General features: G+C 36.0%; 1 pseudogene; it reads right to left on the bottom strand.

The window, feature by feature from the left end:
* Window positions 1–14855: 14855 nt before the first annotated feature.
* Window positions 14856–19361, bottom strand: LOC115974016 (annotated as a pseudogene).
* Between the last annotated feature and the right edge of the window lie 1490 nt (window positions 19362–20851).

Raw genomic sequence — 20851 nt, 5'->3', positions numbered from 1 at the left:
TAATTAGGACTTTTGTAATTCCATCCACGTGCCTTGATAAAATGTTTGTTAAGTGCTTCCTAAAACTTTGAGAGTGTAAATTGCAAACTAATTATTAAAAATTTAAAACAACATAGTTTTGAATGAAAAAAACAACAACTTTGTTTTAAGCTTAGTTGGTACTTAACAGACAACTCATTATAGCGCATTGATTCTATCACTTTTGTCAAAAATTATAGCGCATTGATGGAAGAATTTAAATCCAAACTATATGTAACATATTCCCAAATTTTAAGGATGCAAATTATAATTTACTTTCTTCTTTTTTATAATGTTGGATTTATTTTATTTTATTTTTTTGTATTAAAAAAAAAAAAAAATCACACTCATGTTTCGTCTATGAACCACAGCTCATTCCCATAAAACTCTCATTTCAATGAAACCATTAATTGAACGTAATAAGAGTCTTCTGTTGTAACCGTGCTTCTCATGTACTATAGCTAAAGAGACTTTCCAGAGAGATTCTGTTGGGATGTGGCCCGTGGGTTGACGACCATTTCTTTTACCATACAGCTATCGTTTTCATAAAACGAAAAAAATAAGAGTTCTTTTCCTACCTGACTTGCTGTTTTAAGTCTTTGCTCGCCACAAACGAGTAACCAATAGTATTTTTTTTTCTTCTTTATTATTTATTTATTTGGTCTTGTTAAAAAGTGTTAGAACATTTGTTATTGACCAATTTTAAGAAAATTTTAATAAAACTTTTATGGATAATATAAAAAGTTGTAACAAAAAAAAATTAGTTACTTTTTTCCTTTTTCTATAAAAAGTTTCTAAAAATAGTTTATAAACTAATACACTTAAGATATCTGTTAACATTTCCCTTTTAATAAGTCTTTACTTGTTAACTTTTCTCTTTTAATAAGTCTTTGCTCAATACAATAAACAAGTAACCAATAGTTAGATTCAAGTTTCGACAATGGAAGAGCTAAGGTTTTTTTTTTTTTTTTTTTTTTTTTTTTTTTTGTGTGGTTGGGGGTGGATATTGCACTGATCTCATCCTGCCAAAACCAACTAGTCCTAATCATAATTATTAATTGGGATCTTTGCAAATCATAAGTATTATTATTTGATATAAATGTGTGTTTAGGTATTTGGAATTTTAATCTAAACAATTAAAAAAAAAAATGTTCTTTTCTTTTGCTAAATAAAACAACTAATTGATGTGTAATGCTAAATATAGTGCCCCCTTACAGGGGAGTAGGTCTCACGCTTGTGGGGTTCACCCCATCAACATGTGAGGGAGGCCTTAAATACACATAATTAATACATCTAATAATAATAGGGATGAGTCTCATACTTGTGAGATCCACCCATATGAAGGGGGCATATATATGTCATATGCTCATAACATATAATATTTTTTAATTGATGGCTAGTGCTTGAAATTCACAAGACTCCTAACAATTTTTTTTTCTTCCTTTTGCTAAATAAAAGTCATAAAACCACTAATTGATGGCATAAACTTGATGTTCGGAAGATTCTTTGTGGTCCGTTTGGATCGAGGGAGAGGGAGGAGGAGTAGAGTAGATTTGTCCTAAAATTAGCATATTTTCAACCAATTCTACTCTACTCCCCTCCACTCCCTCCCCCTCCCCCTCTCAATCCAAACAAGCCCTTAATCTTTGGAGTTTTCTCTAATTTGACTTTGGGTTTAGGTTTGGACATTAGACATGGTTTGGTCTTTCCCTCTCTCCTAAATTTCAGTCATATAATAGTCATATTTCTTCTTTTTTTAGGGAAATTATTGTGTACTCTCGGAGTACCATAAATGCATACTCCTTCCTCTCATATGAATGGTGAGTCCCACTAATTAAATTCATGATGAGACCCACTATTCATGTAAGAGGGGGGATTACGCATTTATGATACTCCGGGAATACCTAATAATTTTCCCTTTTTTTAAATTCCAAGTTGTGACTTTCATTCCAAATTGAAAACCAAAGAAGTACAATAAAGAGTCCCAAACAAAGGGAAAATTATACCATTGAACCCATTTGTTGTGAGAGAGAGAGGCTACATGTAGCGGATATAAGATATACTTTCTCTCGACAAAGATAACATATTAGTATTACAATTTTTTTAAAGCTGTTATTATATTTTAACGTGTAATCTTTAGTTTATTAACTAAAAAAAAAAAAAAACTGGATTTAAAAAGTTCTATAAACATTACCTGTGATTAATATTTAAAAAAAATTATTATATTGAATTATATAAAAACTGATATGATGGAATTTTATTATATACATGAAAATAATATATATAATAAGCATGTTAAAGACATGTTTTAAAGGTAATTACAGTAAATTCACATGTGATTAGTCCAGTTTTAATAATAACTACTTGTGATTTGGATTTTATCACTCTACCCACTTGAAGTAGGTTCTATTAGAATTCCATAACTCACATGTATGTTTTAAAGGTAATTACAGTAAATTCACATGTGGTTAATTAGTCCAGTTTTAATAATAACTACTTGTGGTTTGAATTTTATTACTCTACCCACTTGAAGTAGGCTCCGTTAGGATTCCATAACTCACTTGTGGAATTTTACTGTTAAAAACATATATAAAACACATCATAAAAATAAACAAATCAAGATTTAAAAATGATATTTATAAAAATTTTGAAAATTTTAAATCTTCAATGAACACTAAATTCAAAACCCCAGATCTTCATAAATGGTTTTACGGATCTATTTATAGTCAGAATAATGTTCGTCTCTCTTACTCTACAGTCCTCAAGCATAGAAAGCAATAGGGATGTAAATGAACCAAGCTGTTCATAAACAACTTGGATTTGGTTCGATAAAAAGCTCGTTCACGTTTGTTTTTTTATAAACAAGTCAAGGTTAAGCTTTGGTTTTAGGCTTGTTTAATAAACAAGCCGAGCCTGAGTAAAAAATATTGTTCATGAACAAGCTTGTGAACACCAAGACTCGATACAAAAGTAACAAAATAAGTTGAGTCTAGGCTTATTTATGAGTTTGGTAATAATTAAAATTGATATGAGCTTGACATATAAACTCATATTCTTCTAAGACTTTAATTAATTATAAGTTGAGACCACTCATCAAACCAAATAGGCTAGATAATAAACTTGGTATAAGTTTGATAATATACTTGTGTTGGATTTCAAACTCAAAAACTTGATATAGAGCTCGAACTTGGCTTGACTAATGAACCAAGCCAAGCCAAGCCGAGCCAAGCTCAAGCTTTTATACTTTATAACAAGCTCAAGTTTGAATATTATTAGTAGGCTTATATCAAGCTCAAGCCGAGGTTGAACATTCTACTTTTGCTATTGAGCCGAGCTTGAACATGTAAGGTTGAATTCATTCAACCATCTTATTGGCTTTATTCCGTGCCAAATTTGCTTGTAATTCAGCATTTAGTAACCCTGTATTTAGGTGGGTTTGATGTAAGGGTAGTGAGTGAGATAGAGTGAAGTTTGCTCAAGAGTGTGCAAGAAAACAGAGTGTCGCGGCTGGGACTCGCGGGTGACTCGCGGCTGCAAGCCGCCAGAAGCTGCACACGTGCCAAGGATGCTGGAAGATGAACAGTCATGCTAGCTGGAGCACTACAGGACAAAACAGGACAACTGGCCATACGGTTATCTCGCGACTGGATCTCGCGACTTAGTCAAGCCGCGAGCCACCCCTGTTTTGTAAAAACCTGACGTTTCACATTCCTCTCCACTCCAGTATAAATACCCCTATTACCCACGATTGAAAGAGAGCTTCCAGAGAGAATTTTGAGAGAGAAACCCTAGAGAAAAAACTAGATTGATTCACACACAATCTATACCTTAGAGACTCTTCAAATTCCTCAACTCTCTTCCTCTCCATTGTCAAATCCTTGAGAGGCTTTATACCAAACCAGGTTCTCACCATCATCATCATTGTGAGACTGCTGTTTGGATTTCTGGGAAGCAGTTAGGAAGGAACCAATCTTCATTGGTTGATGCTACGGTCTAGTAGCGGAATCCGGGAAGCTAGAAAAGAAAAAGGTTCGGTGTAACCTCGTTGGAGCAAGAAGCTTGGAGGGCTTAGGTGCACTGGGTAGATTAGGCTTGGAGGGTCTATTACTGTCCTTGTATCCCAACTATATTTTCTAGTGGATTGATTACCGCTTGGAGGGCGGCGGAGAGGTTTTTCGCCGAGGGCTTCGGTTTCCTCTTCGATAACACATCGCGTGTTGTCTTTGTGTTTGCATCTTCCTTCCTCTCTATCTTTGCCTTTTTATTTATCTGCTGTGGATATTAATCTGTTATGGCTTAGATAGTATTTAATCAATTTCGTTTGATAGCATATGTTAAGTTTCCGCACACTAGTTGTTTGACATATTGCTTGAATTGATTAAGTTGTTATTTGGGGGTCTAAACGTTCAAAGGTGTTTTTGTACACGTTTTTGAACTTTCAATTGGTATCAGAGCAGGTACACTTGTTGTGGTTTTATTACCTTAGTGTGATCCTAGACCCCTGTGTTGTGATTGATTGTTTTGGTTTATACCATGCTGAATTGTAGCTTAAGTGTTTGTGAAAATGACTCTATGCATATGTCTGAAAGGCGTCTTACTGATGTGTTTGTAGAGTTGTTAAAAACTAAGAAACATGCTAGAGCTTTTGTTCACATGCTGGAATATCTAGAAAATCAGAATTATGTCTTACACAGTAGCATATCTGAATCTAAATCATTGATTAAGAAATATAAAAGAAAGAATAGAATGTTGTGTGAGATGATTGAGAATCTGAAAATGAAAAATCAAACTGAAAGAAGCATAAAAACTGATGATGAGTTTGTGTTTGAAGGTCAAGAATGTCTATCACATGTGAACCTATTTGTGCATACCTCTTTGAAGGTGTTTAATGCGTGTTTGTGGTATCTTGACAGTGGGTGCTCTCGCCATATGACAGGGGATAAGTCTCTGTTCAAGATACTCAAAGAAAAGGTTGGTGACTATGTGACCTTTGGTGATGGAAGCCATGCTCAAGTCCTAGGCAAAGGAACCATTGAGATACCTGGTTTGCCGCTTTTGAAAGATGTGTTGTACATAAAAGGGCTGAAGGCGAATTTGCTGAGCATCACTCAAATTTGTGATGATGATTTTCTGGTACAATTCTCTAAGAAGGGATGTTTGATCATCAATGAAGAAGGGATTCAGGTTTTGGAAGGAAATCGGACTACTGATAACTGCTATGGAATTGTTCCCACGGCGCCCATATCGTGTAGAAGTGCTCGTGTGGATACGTTGGAGTTGTGGCATCACAGATTTGGGCATGCCAACTTCAAACAAGTAGCGAAAGTTTCAAAACTTGAAGTAGTTGAGGGACTTCCTAAGTTTGGAAAAGTGAAGAAGACCGTTTGTGGTGCGTGTCAAATGGGGAAGCAAACTAAGGCAAGTCATCACAAGGTGAATGTGATAGCCACCTCTCGGTGCTTGGAGTTACTTCATGTTGATCTAATGGGGCCTACCAGAACAGAAAGCCTAGGGGGTAAGAGATACATTATGGTTGTTGTGGACGATTACTCAAGATACACTTGGGTTGATTTCCTTAGAGAAAAATCAGAGGCTTGTGAGAGGTTGGAGATTCTGTGCAAGAAACTACAAAACGAAAAAGGGATTCCAATAGCCAAAGTTAGAAGTGATCATGGGAGGGAATTTGAGAATGCAAAATTCGAGTCCTTCTGTGAGAAGAATGGAGTTAAAAGAGAATTTTCAGCTCCCAAAACTCCACAACAAAACGGAGTGGTAGAGAGAAAAAATCGTGTGATTCAGGAGATGGCAAGAGTCATGTTGCTTAACAAGCAAATACCTCAAAGATTTTGGGGAGAAGCTGTCAACACCTCGTGTCACATTGGCAATAGGATTTTCTTTCGAGTTGGTACAAAAAAGACTGCCTATGAGATATGGAATGGGAAGAAGCCAAAATTGAAGTATTTCCGGGTGTTTGGAAGTAAATGCTATATCCTAAATGATCGAGAGAATCTTGGGAAGTTTGATGCGAGAAGTGATGAGGGTATTTTTCTTGGCTACTCTACTACAAGTCGAGCGTATAGAGTGTTTAACAAGAGAACAAAAACTGTGATGGAATCCATAAATGTCAAGATTGATGATGCCTTACCTAAGGTGGAAATGATTGATGATGTAGAAGGGCCAAGCACCAAAAAGGCCGATGTTGAGGTAGAAGCTTTAGATATAGAAGGAGAAGAACCTATACTAGAAGTAGAAACGACTCCCATCAACCCAAGAATGGAAACGAGATCGATGTCTAGAACATCAAGCCCTCTTACTCCTCCGGAAGTCCATCCTCCTATCTCTCGTAGTGATGAAGTTTCCACTTCAAAAAGGCCATCTTCAAGAGTTATCAAGAATCATCCGGAAAGTAATATCATAGGATCTCTTGATGACGGTCTTCGCCTCAGGAAAGGAAACGTTCTGCTAGCCAATCATGTAACATATCACTGTTATCTTGCACAATTTGAACCAAAAAGGGTTGAAGAGGCTCTTCAAGATGAGAATTGGGTCGAGTCAATGCATGAAGAGCTGAATCAGTTTGTGAGGAATGATGTGTGGGAACTTGCTCCACGGCCCGAGAACGTTCATGTTATAGGCACAAAATGGATTTTTAAAAAAAAAACTGATGAAGATGGAGAAATAATTCAAAACAAATCTCGGTTAGTAGCCCAAGGATACACTCAAGTTGAAGGAGTGGATTTTGATGAATCTTTTGCTCCGGTGGCAAGACTCGAATCCATTCGTATCCTCATGTCCATTGCGTGCACCTTGAATTTCAAACTTTATCAAATGGATGTAAAGTGTGCGTTCCTGAATGGATATCTAAATGAAGAAGCATTTGTTGAGCAACCAAAAGGATTTGAAGATCCTCATTTTCCAGATCATGTACTAAGATTGAAGAAAGCCCTTTATGGCTTAAAACAAGCGCCTAGAGCCTGGTACGATCGTCTTACACATTATCTTCTAGACAGAGGTTTCAAGAGAGGGTATGCAGATCGAACTCTGTTTGTCAAAAATGATGAAGATTATCTCCTTGTGGCACAAGTCTATGTTGATGACATAGTGTTTGGGGCAACCAATGAAGATCGTGCTACTGAATTTTCTGAAGAGATGAAGAAGGAGTTTGAGATGAGTATGGTGGGGGAGCTCACATTTTTCTTGGGTCTTCAAGTCAAACAACAGAAGGAGGGTATTTTTGTATCTCAAGAAAAGTATGCCAGAAACATTGTCAAGAAGTTTGGACTAGATTCCAAAAAACACGCCTCCATCCCCATGAGCTCTTCCACTAAACTGAATGTGGATTCGTCGGGAGTTGAAGTAAGTCCTACATTGTATAGGAGCATCATAGGAAGTTTGCTCTACCTTACAGCCAGTAGACCGGACATTGCCTTCAGTGTGGGCGTATGTGCCAGGTACCAAGCTAATCCGAAAGAATCTCATCTGACTGCTGCTAAGAGAATCATTCGATATGTGAATGGTACTGCAAACTATGGTCTGTGGTATTCAAAAGACTCAAATGATTGTCTTGCTGGGTATTCAGATGCTGATTGGGCTGGCAGTGTAGACGATCGGAAAAGCACTTCAGGCGGCTGTTTTTATCTTGGTAACAACCTTGTCTCGTGGATGAGCAAGAAGCAGAATTCAGTGTCTCTATCTACTGCAGAAGCAGAATCCATCGCTGCTGGAAGTTGCTGCACTCAGCTTCTTTGGATGAAGAAATTACTTCATGACTATGGAATTCCTCAAGAAACGATGTGTGTCTTCTGTGACAACACCAGTGCCATCAATCTCTCCAAGAATCCTGTCCAGCATTCAAAGTCTAAACACATAGAGATACGCTATCATTTCATTCGGGATTTGGTAGAGGAAAGAGTTGTGTGTCTTGAGTTCATACACACCGACAATCAAAAGGCGGACATCTTCACCAAGCCTCTCGATGGTCCACGGTTTGAATCACTCCGTAAGACCATTGGTGTCGGTACAATTCCTTGATCCTCTTGTGTGTTGTGTACTTCACATATTTATAATTTGATATGTTTGCTTGTGATGTGGCACACACTTCTTTGTTAGCCTTTTGTGCAACATGTTTATTGTTTGTTTGTCCTTCTGATTAATTCTGTCGGTTCCTTTCTTTGATTGTTATATCATATTTCTTATTTTATGTCAAAAATCCAAAAATCACATAAAAAAAATAGAAAATCAAAAAGCTTGATTGACTTTGTTGAGCTTTTGTCTCAAAACTTGTTTTGCCTTGTACTTTTGTGCTAATGGCTTTGTGCATTTTCGAGCATTGCTTGTCTTTATGCACTTATATCACTATGGGAAAAATCTTGAAATCTTTGTGATTGTTGTAAATAGATCTTCAAACTTGTCATGAATGATTAGTGAATGGTTTTGTTGATCTTGAGACTTGCATAGACTTGTGTCTATATATCTTCCCACTCTTTATTTTTGTTTTGCTAAAAAGAGCTCTCTAAATGTAAATCTTCAAATGAAAAGAGATATTGAGCTGCAAAAGCCTGTCGCACACTCTAGTATTTGACTAGGAAAAAGGGTAAGCGACCTTATATTGAAGTGATTGTTCATTCAAAAAGCCAAAGGCTTATTCATTAAAGTGAAATATCCTATATCACTCTCACAATGAGAGGTGATTGACTCAAAAGATCAAAAAGGTCAATTGATATGTTTGAAAGTGGAGTCAAATGTAAAGCTCCAAATCATGTTATCAAGTTTTGTGGGAGGTCATATATACATACTTCTATAATTGAGATAGGTCACATGATCTAGTGCTAATTGTGTATGCCTTGGTTGAATTGATCATTGAAGCTTCATATTAGACGACGGACTATCTCATTGTTGTTATCCACACACAACACACAAGTTTATGTTCAATAAATGCCATATTCATTTGTGTGATTGTACTTGATGAAATGTGTTTTCACATGCTCAATCTTTGCTATTTCAAGCGCAAAAAGATTTTTGAGTGTTTTAGGTGATTTTGGAAAGTATTTTGTTTGAAAAATCTGAAACTTTCAAAATTCCAGTTTTGCCCTGTTTTGGCGGCTCAGTCGCGGGTATGTCAAGTCGCGAGCCTCAGTCGCATCTTCGCTGGTCATTTTTGGCAACTTGTTCGCGAGTGGAAGGTCCAGTCGCGAGGTTCACTTAGAGATTTTTGCGGCTCAGCTCGCGACTTACTCGCGGGTAGACCTTCCAGTCGCGAAAAACACTTAGAAAAATTTTCAAATTTTAGTCCTAGGGTGTTTTGGCGGCTCGATCTGGCGGCTTTTTAGCGACTCGTCTCAGTCGCAAAAATCGCGTGTTTTAGACATACAGGGGCAGTTTTTTAAACTTTTTGTTTTTCCCTCGATCTTTTTGTGACTGTTCATTGTCTTTCTCATTTGCTCTTACCCTTTCTCACCGTGCCTCCATTTTCGATCTCCGTTGTTTGCCTCTTGTCAACTCAAAATCGTCGACTAACAGGTATGTTTGTTCTGTCTTGAACTCTATTTCACTTGGTGTGATGGTTTTCCCTCTGGATTTTTCACATTTTATTGTGATTTTGTGATGGGTTTTAGCTCAACTTTTACTCTTTGTCCTTGTTTAGCCTTTGGTAGTTTGTGTTTCTGTTTTTGAGCTAGTTTATTTTGGGTGATTTTGTTCTTCATCATGTGCTTAGCTAGGGTTAGCTAATATTTTGTCTGATCTGCTGTTAATGACGTGTTTCTCTATGATCCTGTGTAGTATCCTGTTGTTGTGTTGTTGAATGTGGGTCCTTTTTCAGCTGATTATGTGGTTCTCTTTGGACTCCTTATTAAGTGTAGTTCAATTTGAGCAATTTGTGTCCCTCATTACTATTTTCTGTCCATGTTCATCCAGCTATTAGGGTTTCTACATTGTCCCTACATTTCCCCTAACCCACTGCTAATAAAGTTTGTTGGATTGTGTTCTGTCGTTTCCCCTGTTCATAATGCAGACTGGTCATGTCACCATTCAAAAAGGCTGCTGTAAAAGGAGGTAGTTCCAAAGGGAAGGAACCGGTAATAGATGTTGATGATCTCTCTCCTCAACCAAAAGGGACTCGCTCTTCATCAAAGAGATTCGATCCCGACAGGTTCAGATCATATGCAGCCTATCAGACTTATGAGAATTTCTTTCTTCATGCCAAACCTCTACTAGAAAGAGCTTTGGATCAGCCATCACTTCATGACACTGACATTCCGAAATGGTTTGCTCACAAGGATTGGAATTACCTTCTCTCTGATCCGGATGACGCGTATGAAGAGTTGGTAAAAGAATTTTATGCCAACGCTATTGTGGAAGGAGATGAACTTAAGTGCTGGGTTCGGAAAAAGAGCTTTTCTGTCTCTCCTGCATATCTGGCAGAAATTCTTCACATCAACAGACCCATTTTCCGACATTCGCCGGTTTACGATGATCTCTGTCCTGATGAGGAGCTTCTTAAAGAAAGTCTTGGTCAAGACTTGGAGTTCTCGCCAAATGGCAAATCCATCAGTGTTTCCTCTCTCTCTCCAAAGCTGAGAGTGCTTACAATTGTAATGTTTCACAATTTGTATCCTTTGTCAAGCACTGGGTATATGAACCTTGGACGGGCTTTATTTCTTCATGATCTAATCTCTGATGTGGAAATAGACATCTGTGCTCATATCTTTCATGTTCTGCACAAAACGGTTCTTCGAACTGAGTCTCGGATATGCGTTCCTTTCTGCAGTCTCATTTCCCGGATCTTGAAGCTCAAGGGAATTTATCCAATGGCTGATGAATCCCCTATGCCCAAACCAAGTCCAATCAACATGCATACATTCAATGCCAGCATTGGACATAGTCGGAAGAGAGCCAAACCAGAAACTTCTGCATCTCACAATGACTCTCAGTTTGGCACTCTCTCCCTGGATGAGAAACTTGATCGCATTGTCTCCTCTGTCTACGAGTTGAATACAAAGATGTCTGGACTCACTGCTTCTCTTCACCATCAAAACACTCGGTGGGATATGAAGTTTACTTCTCTTCAAACTCAACTGGATCAAATTCAGAGAAAGCTGGAAGAGGATGACTAGCCTATTCCATGACAAAAAGGGGGAGAGATAGGCATGATCAAAGGGGGAGTGTCTTTATCTAAGGGGGAGTGTCTTTACATTCTTCTTCTCTTTAAGTTGATGTTTTGTGTTTTGTACCCGTAAACTGTTATTCAAGGTTGTTTGTGTTTTGTACCCATGTGCTTATGTAAGCTTTTAGGGTTATGTTTTTATGCATATTTGTAGGCTTTATGGTATGTACCTTGCTTAATGCAGCCTTTATGCTATGTTGAAATCAGTACTTTAATCTAAATGGTATGCATTTTGGTTTATGTACTGTCACTCTTGTGCCCTTGTAGGATTGTTCCTAGATGCATATGACTTGTGTGATATGCATTGGTTGAGTGTTGAGCATACAAGTGTCTTGCCTTGTGCTTGTTAACTTGTATGTCCTTGTGTTCATTCCAAGTGTGAATGAGCATTGTGATCACTACCTTGTGGTGTTCACTTAGTTGATCAAGCCATGGTTTGTTTCATAACTCCATCTTTGCTTGATCACTTATTGCCTGTTTCATATGCATTTTATAATTCTCTGCTTACAATGATCATGGTGTATTGTTGTGTTTCAGGAGTATTATGTTCATATGATTCAAGTGCTTCACAGCTTCTAGAGTTAGGCGTGAGTGAGTTTTGTTCAACTGTTCCCAACTCACATGTTAAGTCTAGAGTCTGTTTTAGGGTTTTGTCACGGAATAGCCAAAGGGGGGGATTGTAAGGTTGAATTCATTCAACCATCTTATTGGCTTTATTTCGTGCCAAATTTGCTTGTAATTCAGCATTTAGTAACCCTGTATTTAGGTGGGTTTGATGTAAGGGTAGTGAGTGAGATAGAGTAAAGTTTGCTCAAGAGTGTGCAAGAAAACAGAGTGTCGCGGCTGGGACTCGCAGGTGACTCGCGGCTGCAAGCCGCCAGAAGCTGCACACGTGCCAAGCATGCTGGAAGATGAACAGTCATGCTAGCTGGAGCACTACAGGACAAAACAGGACAACTGGCCATACGGTTATCTCGCGACTGGATCTCGCGACTTAGTCAAGCCGCGAGGTCAAGCCGCGAGCCACCCCTGTTTTGTAAAAACCTGACGTTTCACATTCCTCTCCACTCCAGTATAAATACACCTATTACCCACGATTGAAAGAGAGCTTCCAGAGAGAATTTTGAGAGAGAAACCCTAAAGAAAAACTAGATTGATTCACACACAATCTATACCTTAGAGACTCTTCAAATTCCTCAACTCTCTTCCTCTCCATTGTTAAATCCTTGAGAGGCATTATACCAAACCAGGTTCTCACCATCATCATCATTGTGAGACTGCTGTTTGGATTTCTGGGAAGCAGTTAGGAAGGAACCAATCTTCATTGGTTGATGCTACGGTCTAGTAGCGGAATCCGGGAAGCTAGAAAAGAAAAAGGTTCGGCGTAACCTCGTTGGAGCAAGAAGCTTGGAGGGCTTAGGTGCACTGGGTAGATTAGGCTTGGAGGGTCTATTGCTGTCCTTGTATCCCAACTATATTTTCTAGTGGATTGATTATCGCTTGGAGGGCGGCGGAGAGGTTTTTCGCCGAGGGCTTCGGTTTCCTCTTCGATAACACATCGCGTGTTGTCTTTGTGTTTGTATCTTCCTTCCTCTCTATCTTTGCCTTTTTATTTATCTGCTGTGGATATTAATCTGTTATGGCTTAGATAGTATTTAATCAATTTCGTTTGATAGCATATGTTAAGTTTCCGCACACTAGTTGTTTGACATATTGCTTGAATTGATTAAGTTGTTATTTGGGGGTCTAAACGTTCAAAGGTGTTTTTGTACACGTTTTTGAACTTTCAGAACATTCACTACTCGACAAAGCTTGGCTCATTTACAACCCTAGAAAGCATGCCCGAGCCACCTTTTAGCCTCACACGTAACAGCTCCTGTTTAACCATCTTTGTTAACTGAGTAAAACCTTTATAGCAATTTTAGAAATTAATCAACAAAACCAATATGACAATTTCACAAATTAAACAAACCAATAGCAATTTCACAAATTTAAGCAAAACCCAGTTAGCATTTTTGCACTAGGCAAAGGTCCACATTGACGATTTGAATATATATAAGCAAGATTGGATTTGATATATAAGCAAACACTGGATTCTGACCCCTTAAAACAAAGACTAGATTCGATATATAAGAGAGAAAGAGAAAAATGTCAGAACATCCTCATTCCCATGCATCAAAATCCCGACTTCTTCACCGTCATCACCATCATCATCCTGTCCTTCTTCATCAACCATGTCTTCTTCTCTCTTTCCCTCTGACCTTTGAACCGATCCACCCTCCCATCTCGTTTTAACATCATGCAAACCCCACCTTAGCTGATCTCTCTCTCTCTCTCTCTCTCTGTGTCCTGGGATTTGGGTTTGCTTTCTAAATGAGTTCAGATGTGGGTTTCGGGTTATGTAACAATCTACATTATGTGGGTTTTGGGTTTAATGTGCAGAGGGTTGAAGGATGTGGCTGATTGTGTGTTGTTCTATGTGCTTACGAGTCTGAATATATGTTATGGTTGTTGAAAGAGGTGTGTTCTTAACTTTTACACAACCCTAAATTTTAGATCTTCATTTATTTGTTTTTGTTATGTTTTTTCTGTTTTTAACTGTGAAAAGATGAGGTGAGTTCACGGATGCCTAACAGAGCCTACTTCAAATGAGTAAAGCTATAAAATCCAAACCACAACTAAACACTATTATAATCAGCCTAAACATAAGTGGGTATACATAGCCTAATCATAAGTGGGTTTATTGTAATTATTCTATGTTTTAAATATAAATTATACATATGTGTTACTTTAAAATTATTGATATATTTAGCCTGGCCACTTTTGGAAAAAAAAAAAAAAAAAAAAAAAAAAAAAAAGAAACACTATACTCCACCATTGAGCCAGAGCTTAATTATTGTTTAAACTAGAACCATGCAACATGTTTAGGGTAAGTTTCCTAAATGCAAAAAATTATTTTGAAAGGGAAAATAAATGCGTCATTGGATTTCGTTAAACATAAGCTCTTCAAGCGCAGGTAAAAAAAAAGCTCTTTAAGCGTGTGACACAAGAAGAAATTAGGAAAAAGGGAAGAAAGTAATAATCATTTAATAGCTTTTATTATTATTATCAGCAGTAAGGAGTACAAATTAAGGAATTGATGATTTATGTGGAATGGGGATAATAGTTTGAAACTTGAAAGGCCAACAGTTTCTACTTTCTAGGGAACATGTATGATACAATGATGAACAATTCAGCAATATAGGTTTAGCGAAAATAAGCACTACTTGACAAGGAATTCATGAGTTTTACTATACATGATATCGTTTGGTATGAAGGCTCCATTTCTCTAAACAAAAGATATTAAACCGTATGTTCTGTTGCCAACTATCAGAATAATGGAAGAAAGAAGAAACAATAGCCTGAAGAAGACAAGACTGAAAAGAAGATTAAGTGAAAGTTGAATAAATAGATCTAAACAAATGTAGTTTTACCATTGTTATTAGTTTGGGTGGCAGTTATGCTCTTCCCTTTTGTATATAAACAGAGGTCATATTCCTCTCTAATCAATGAAGTTCATATTCATACATTTCCAGTTTTCTAATATGAACAGCAGCGCCTTGCAACTTTCTTTTTCAGTCACTCCTTTTTGCTGTTGAGTCTCAAGTGATGATACTCGATCTACCTACCTAGACTACCTTGCTTCTAACACCGTACAGGTGATCACATTTCTTGATGAATAATCTTCTCCAAGTAGAGCCTTTTCTGTAAAAAAACCTGGCTGCCTGGGATTGGGCAATGGATTGTCACCGCTTAACATTAGAACCACGGATGACATGTTTGGCCTATCTTCCAGTCTTTGTTGTACACATAACAAACCCACATGAATGCATTGTAACACTTCAAATAAAGTGCACGAGTCGTCTAAGATAAAGGATTCATCTATCAGTTCCCTTGGCTTATCTTCAATCCATAATTCCCATGCCTAAAACAAAAACCAGATATTGTTGGAACACTAGAATTACATGAACATTGTATGACCAAATGATTTCACATGTTAATACTCACTTGAAACAGAGAGTTCATTACAAGAATAATATTTTTTTTTTTGTACAAGTGTTTTCTATATAAAAGTTTTGATAACATGGTATTAGATACACTTTTTAAATTTATAATATTTATTTTGAAGTATGAAATGTATCCATTTCAAATGGAGATATCCTATATCACTGAAATAGTGGAATGTCAATGTTAATTCTTACATGTTCTAGAAGATTAAGGCATTGGCCAGAGTTACACAATTCATTGCTCTTTTTTCGGCTCACAATCTCTAGTAATAAAAGTCCAAAGCTAAAAACATCGGTTTTCACAGAGACTCATCCATATCCAGCATACTCAAGAGGCATATAACCATTGTAAAAATAAAAATAAAGTAAAAATAAAATAAAAAATAAAAAGTCCATGCATAAACTATAAAAGAAGTTTAAGAATACTCACTATGTTCCAACAATTCTTTTGGTATCAGCCTCCGTTTGATCTCTGCCAATTGTTTTAGCAAGGCCAAAGTCATAAATTTTTGGATTCATATTATTATCTGGTAGGACATTGCTAGCTTTGAGATCTCTATGGATAATTCTCAATCTAGAGTCTTCATGAAGGTAAAGAAGCCCTCTAGCAATGCCACTGATAATGTTGTGGCGCATACGCCAATCAAGCAGTTTACTCTTTGTTTGGTCTGTCGATTTTCATATTGTTGTTAATATATACCCTGCTAAAATCTCAACAACATAATTCATTAATAAAATATGAAATGGCTAAACATGAATGTGCTTGATTCAATAATGAGGATCAGAGTTCAAACCAAAAATAAATGAGTCCAAGCTTTTGTTGTGCATGTATTCATAGATTAACATTTTTTCATTTTCTTGAATACAACAACCAAGCAGCTTCACAAGGTTGCAGTGTTGAAGTCTGGCAATTAATATAACTTCATTTTTGAACTCATTGAATCCTTGTCCAGAATTCTTTGAAAGTCTCTTTATAGCTACTTCTTGCCCTTCAAACAATGTACCCTAAAAGGAAAAAGTCCAGTTAAGTTTGGGAAAGAAAATAACAACTGGTTAGGTTGTTATTTACCTTGTATACAGATCCAAAGCCACCTTCTCCTAATTTGTTGTATCTTGCAAAGTTATGAGTTGCATTAGATATGGTTATCAAATCAAAGATGGGTAACTCCATATCTTCGTCCCAACCATCATTGTTATAATCATTTTGGCATTTTATATTCATTCCTGAAACAAGGAGTCATTATTGAGTAGAAATAAGTTCAACAATTGAATAGTTAAAAGCAAATTGCTGACCATCTTATATAAGGCTAAAAGTCTATTATTATGCATAGAAAATTGTAAGAATCCATGTCTTATAAATTACCTTCCTTTGTAAGTTTCTTTCTCCTCACATATAAGAGCAGCCCCAGTACAAGCATTACCATGAGTAGTATTGCATTGCATGCTATGATTATTACGTGAAGGTGCCTTTTCTTCTCAATATGATCTGAAAGATCAAAAGTAGAGTCAAGAAACTTATATATTTTACTATATGATATGCCATATTAATTTTCTTGTGTTTTCTTTTATATTTTTATACTATATGATGTGCCATATATATTTTTCTCTTCTTTTTAATTTTAGGGTAACTTCTGAAATGCATGGTAAAACTTATTTGACATTTTATGAAACTTTCGGTAACAACAATAGAGTTTTATAGAAATAATTTTAATATGCCCATGCCCCATTTTACGCTTTGTTTCCTGAACCATCAAAATCCATGATTGACCTCAAAAGTTATAACTTTGTCACACTTAATCCCCTACTGTCATTTTTTATCTAAGTATAACAAAATTTATTATTAAAATATCAATTTACCCCTTCCTCCAAAGCAAAAAGTATAGGGTAAATTGGTCTTTTAATACTACATTCAAATAAACTCAACACCAAAATAGACGATGTGGGGAGTCGTTCATCCATTTCAATAGTTTATGAGGCAAAGTGTAAAATAAGATATAGTTTAGGGTGGAAAAATATAATTATCCCAAGAAAATATTAGGATTAGAAACATAAAGGACATTTACATTGGCACAATTATAAGAATTTTTTTTTTTACATAGTAAATGATGACAGAACGTGTGGTTTTGTAATGATTAGTTTATAATAACAATGTTGTGTAGTGGACATAGGTGAAAGCTTAAAAAAAAAAAAAAAAAAAAAAAAAAACCAACTCAATAATTAAAATTGAGGAATGAGGATTTAACTCCTAAACGTCTTTGTTGAAAACATTAAAATGTGCTAGTTAAGTTACAAGACTTTTGACAACATAGATGAAAATTAATGGTATTCCAAAAATATATCAGTAATATTTGTGAATAAAAGTTGTCAAAAAGTGTTGTCTTCGTAGCATTACTTGAAAATAAAATTACTAAAAAATAAAAGAAAAGCAAAGGGGATACTCATGAGTACTGAAGCGGTCTGACGAATATAGATGTCTTGCCCACCCACTTGGAGTACTACTATATCAACCAAGTCAGTAAGCCAAAGCAAGCAACCACTTCCTCCATTCCTAATATCTAAATTTGCATATGCTTTGCATGTGCAGTTTTTCAGACACAATTCTTCACATTCCTTGAGACTCATGTTCTTATCAAACCAAGAAGAAGATGTATCAGGCAATTTTACATTCTTATGGATGAGGAACCCATCTCTGTCATTGCAAGCTAGTGGAGTCTCTCGAACACACCCACCTGACCAATTTGCTAAATTCCACTCTTTTGGAGATTTTGGTATAAATCCTTCCAAACATGCACGTACAGGAGGCTTATTGATATTGCAGCTAGCATATGCACCACAATGGGCATACATTTCACACTCATCTAATTGGGTTGTAATTCCAAGCTCCCAACTTTTGGTGTCATCCACCCATTTAAATCCTTGTCCAATGCCTGATGGGTTTAACTCATACCTTGAGAAAACAAAATTTTCAGAAGTTAGAAGTTTATTCTCAAAACAAGTATTTTTCTCATTCTAACAAATTACCAATTGCTCCAAAAACTTAAGTTATTAGAAAATAGTACATCTAACATTATTTTAGCACTCTCTCCCACGTGAAATTGTTTGCTTTCCTTTACAAGAAGAACCAGTATTCAAATCCAATCTCCTCAAATTATAGTAATTCACGAGTAATAAGAACTTAATAATAATAAATAAATATAAAAATACTCTCCCCCTAGGTGACATTGTCTATTCTCCTTTATAAGGAGAACCATGATTTAATACTCTCCATTGTTGTAATTATCAAATTATAAATTACTAATTATATCAAAAACTTAAAATTGTTAAGAAATTGTAAATTTAATCATAATACAAACATTTAACACATATCTCAAGATAAAAGAATTGTTCAGGACTTCATACTCAAAATAAATCTCTCTCATTCATCACAAATTCATAGTTGAACCATGGATTCGGCATTACCATGGCAGCCCCGTAAAATGAAGGCCATTCCATGACCCGAGTCTAACCTTTATTTTGTCTCCCTTCATAACAACTAATTGTGGGAGCCCTCGAGGATCTAACCCTCCTGAAAATTCACCTTGGGCAGGATCTTCTGCGCTCTTCCAAGATGTTATATACCTATCTAGACCACTAAGTCCCATCCAACCTTCATTGTTGATAGTAATGAGTCGCTAGGATAATCAAAACTCTGCCAAAAAAGCAGCTTTGGGTCACTAATATTTCCATCTTTCACAACAAGATTTCCTGAATCCAAGAGCTGTGCAGTTGGATTGTTGATCTTATTCCCTGCAGTTCTTGATATATTGGATGACCAAATAGTAGTATTTGTGCTATCAAGAAGGACAAGAATTCCCATGTTGATAACCTCGAGCACTCCATGGTAATTTTTAAGGGGGGTTTCTCTGTTGGCTACCCGGCCATACAACTGTCTCGTTGGACATCCCAAACCAAATTCCCACGTATCGGCTTTCCGAGCTACCTGGGCTGAAGAATCCCATTTCTAATCTTCCACCAGCTGAAATCAAAGTCTCACCATCTCTTATAGATTGACTTGGAGTGAGGGTGTCTAGTGTAGTGGAGGTTCTTAAGGAGAGTAAGATAGAATATACAAACAGAGCTGAAAAGGCTTTCATAGTTTCATTGATTTTCCAATTGGTGTATCGACCAACTATTCATAATTCAAGTGAGTTTAGAGGGCTTATTTTCTTGGTTTTCTTTGTCCGGCACAACATTTAAGAGCCATGCACTCCTGCATGCAGAGGTATGTGAAGCAGATAAAAAGACAAAAACTGAGTGATTGTTCTGGAAAAATAGATGTAATTGATTTGTACGTTTCCCTCAAACCAGTGGAAAGAGTCTCAAAAAGAGAGGAAAAGAAAATTGTAAATATAACGATTGAAAGGGTGATATGTCCTCTGAAACAACACTTTTTTTTTCATCTTAATAAATTGGGGTAATTAGATTTTTGCCTTAAAGTTTCCAAATTTGGATCTACACCTGTAATATTATATATAATTCGGATTTAAGTAATTCTATCAATTTGCCTTGATAAAGTGTTCATTAAGTGCTATCTCAACTTAAAATGACATAGTTCCATGGATTTAAAATTTGAAATTTTAGGGTATGAAATCAAAATTACCTCAAACTTTAAGAGTGTAAATTGCAAACTACGAATTAAAAATTTAAAACAATGTAGTTTTGAACAAAAAAACAACGTTGTTTTGAGCTTAGTTGATACTTAACCGACAACTTATTATAGCACATTGATGGTAGGACTTTAATCCAAACTATATGTAACGTTAAGAATACAAGTTCAATTTTAAAACTTTATGGGATAAATTCAGAATTATTCCAAATTTTAAAGGTGCAAATTATAATTTAGTCCCTTCTTTTTTATATGATTAGATTTATTATTATTATTATTTGTTATTATTATTGTATAAAATTAAAAATCACATTCATGTTTTATGTGTGAACCATAGCTCATTTCCCATAAAACTCTTTTTTCAATGAAACCACTAATTGAACGTAATAAGACTATTAAGAGTCTTCTGTTGTAACCGTGCTTCTCATGTACTATAGCTAAAGAGGCTCTCTAGAGAGTTTCTGTTAGGATATGGGTGGACGACATTTCTTATACCATAAATTCAGATTAGCTGTCGTTTTCATAAAAAGAAGAAAAAAGAGTTCTTTTCCTACCTGACTTCTTGTTTCAAGTCTTTTCTCGCCACAAATGAGTAGCCATTAGTATTTATTTATTTATTGAGTCCAGGTATCCTTAGAAAATTTGTTAATAAAATATTTTTAAAAAGTTTTAATTCCACTTTTATGGAAAATATAAAAAATTTTCCAAAAAGTTAGTTATTTTTTCTTTTTTCATAAATTTTTTTTATAAAAATAATTCTTAAACTGATATCTTTACTGTATTTATTAACATTTCCCTTTTAATAAGTCTTTGCTCATTACTAATAAGAAAACAATAGTTAAATTCAAGTTCCGATGTTGGTAGAGCTAGGTTGTTTTTGGTTGTGGGTGGATATTGCACTCTCATGCATCCTGCCAAAACCACCTAGTCCTAATCATAATTACTAATGGCAACCTTCACAAATCACAAGTATTACTA

The sequence above is a fragment of the Quercus lobata genome, chromosome 2 (genome assembly GCF_001633185.2).
Source record: "Quercus lobata isolate SW786 chromosome 2, ValleyOak3.0 Primary Assembly, whole genome shotgun sequence".
Lineage (NCBI taxonomy): Eukaryota > Viridiplantae > Streptophyta > Magnoliopsida > Fagales > Fagaceae > Quercus > Quercus lobata.
This window is presented reverse-complemented; position numbering and strand designations above follow the sequence as displayed.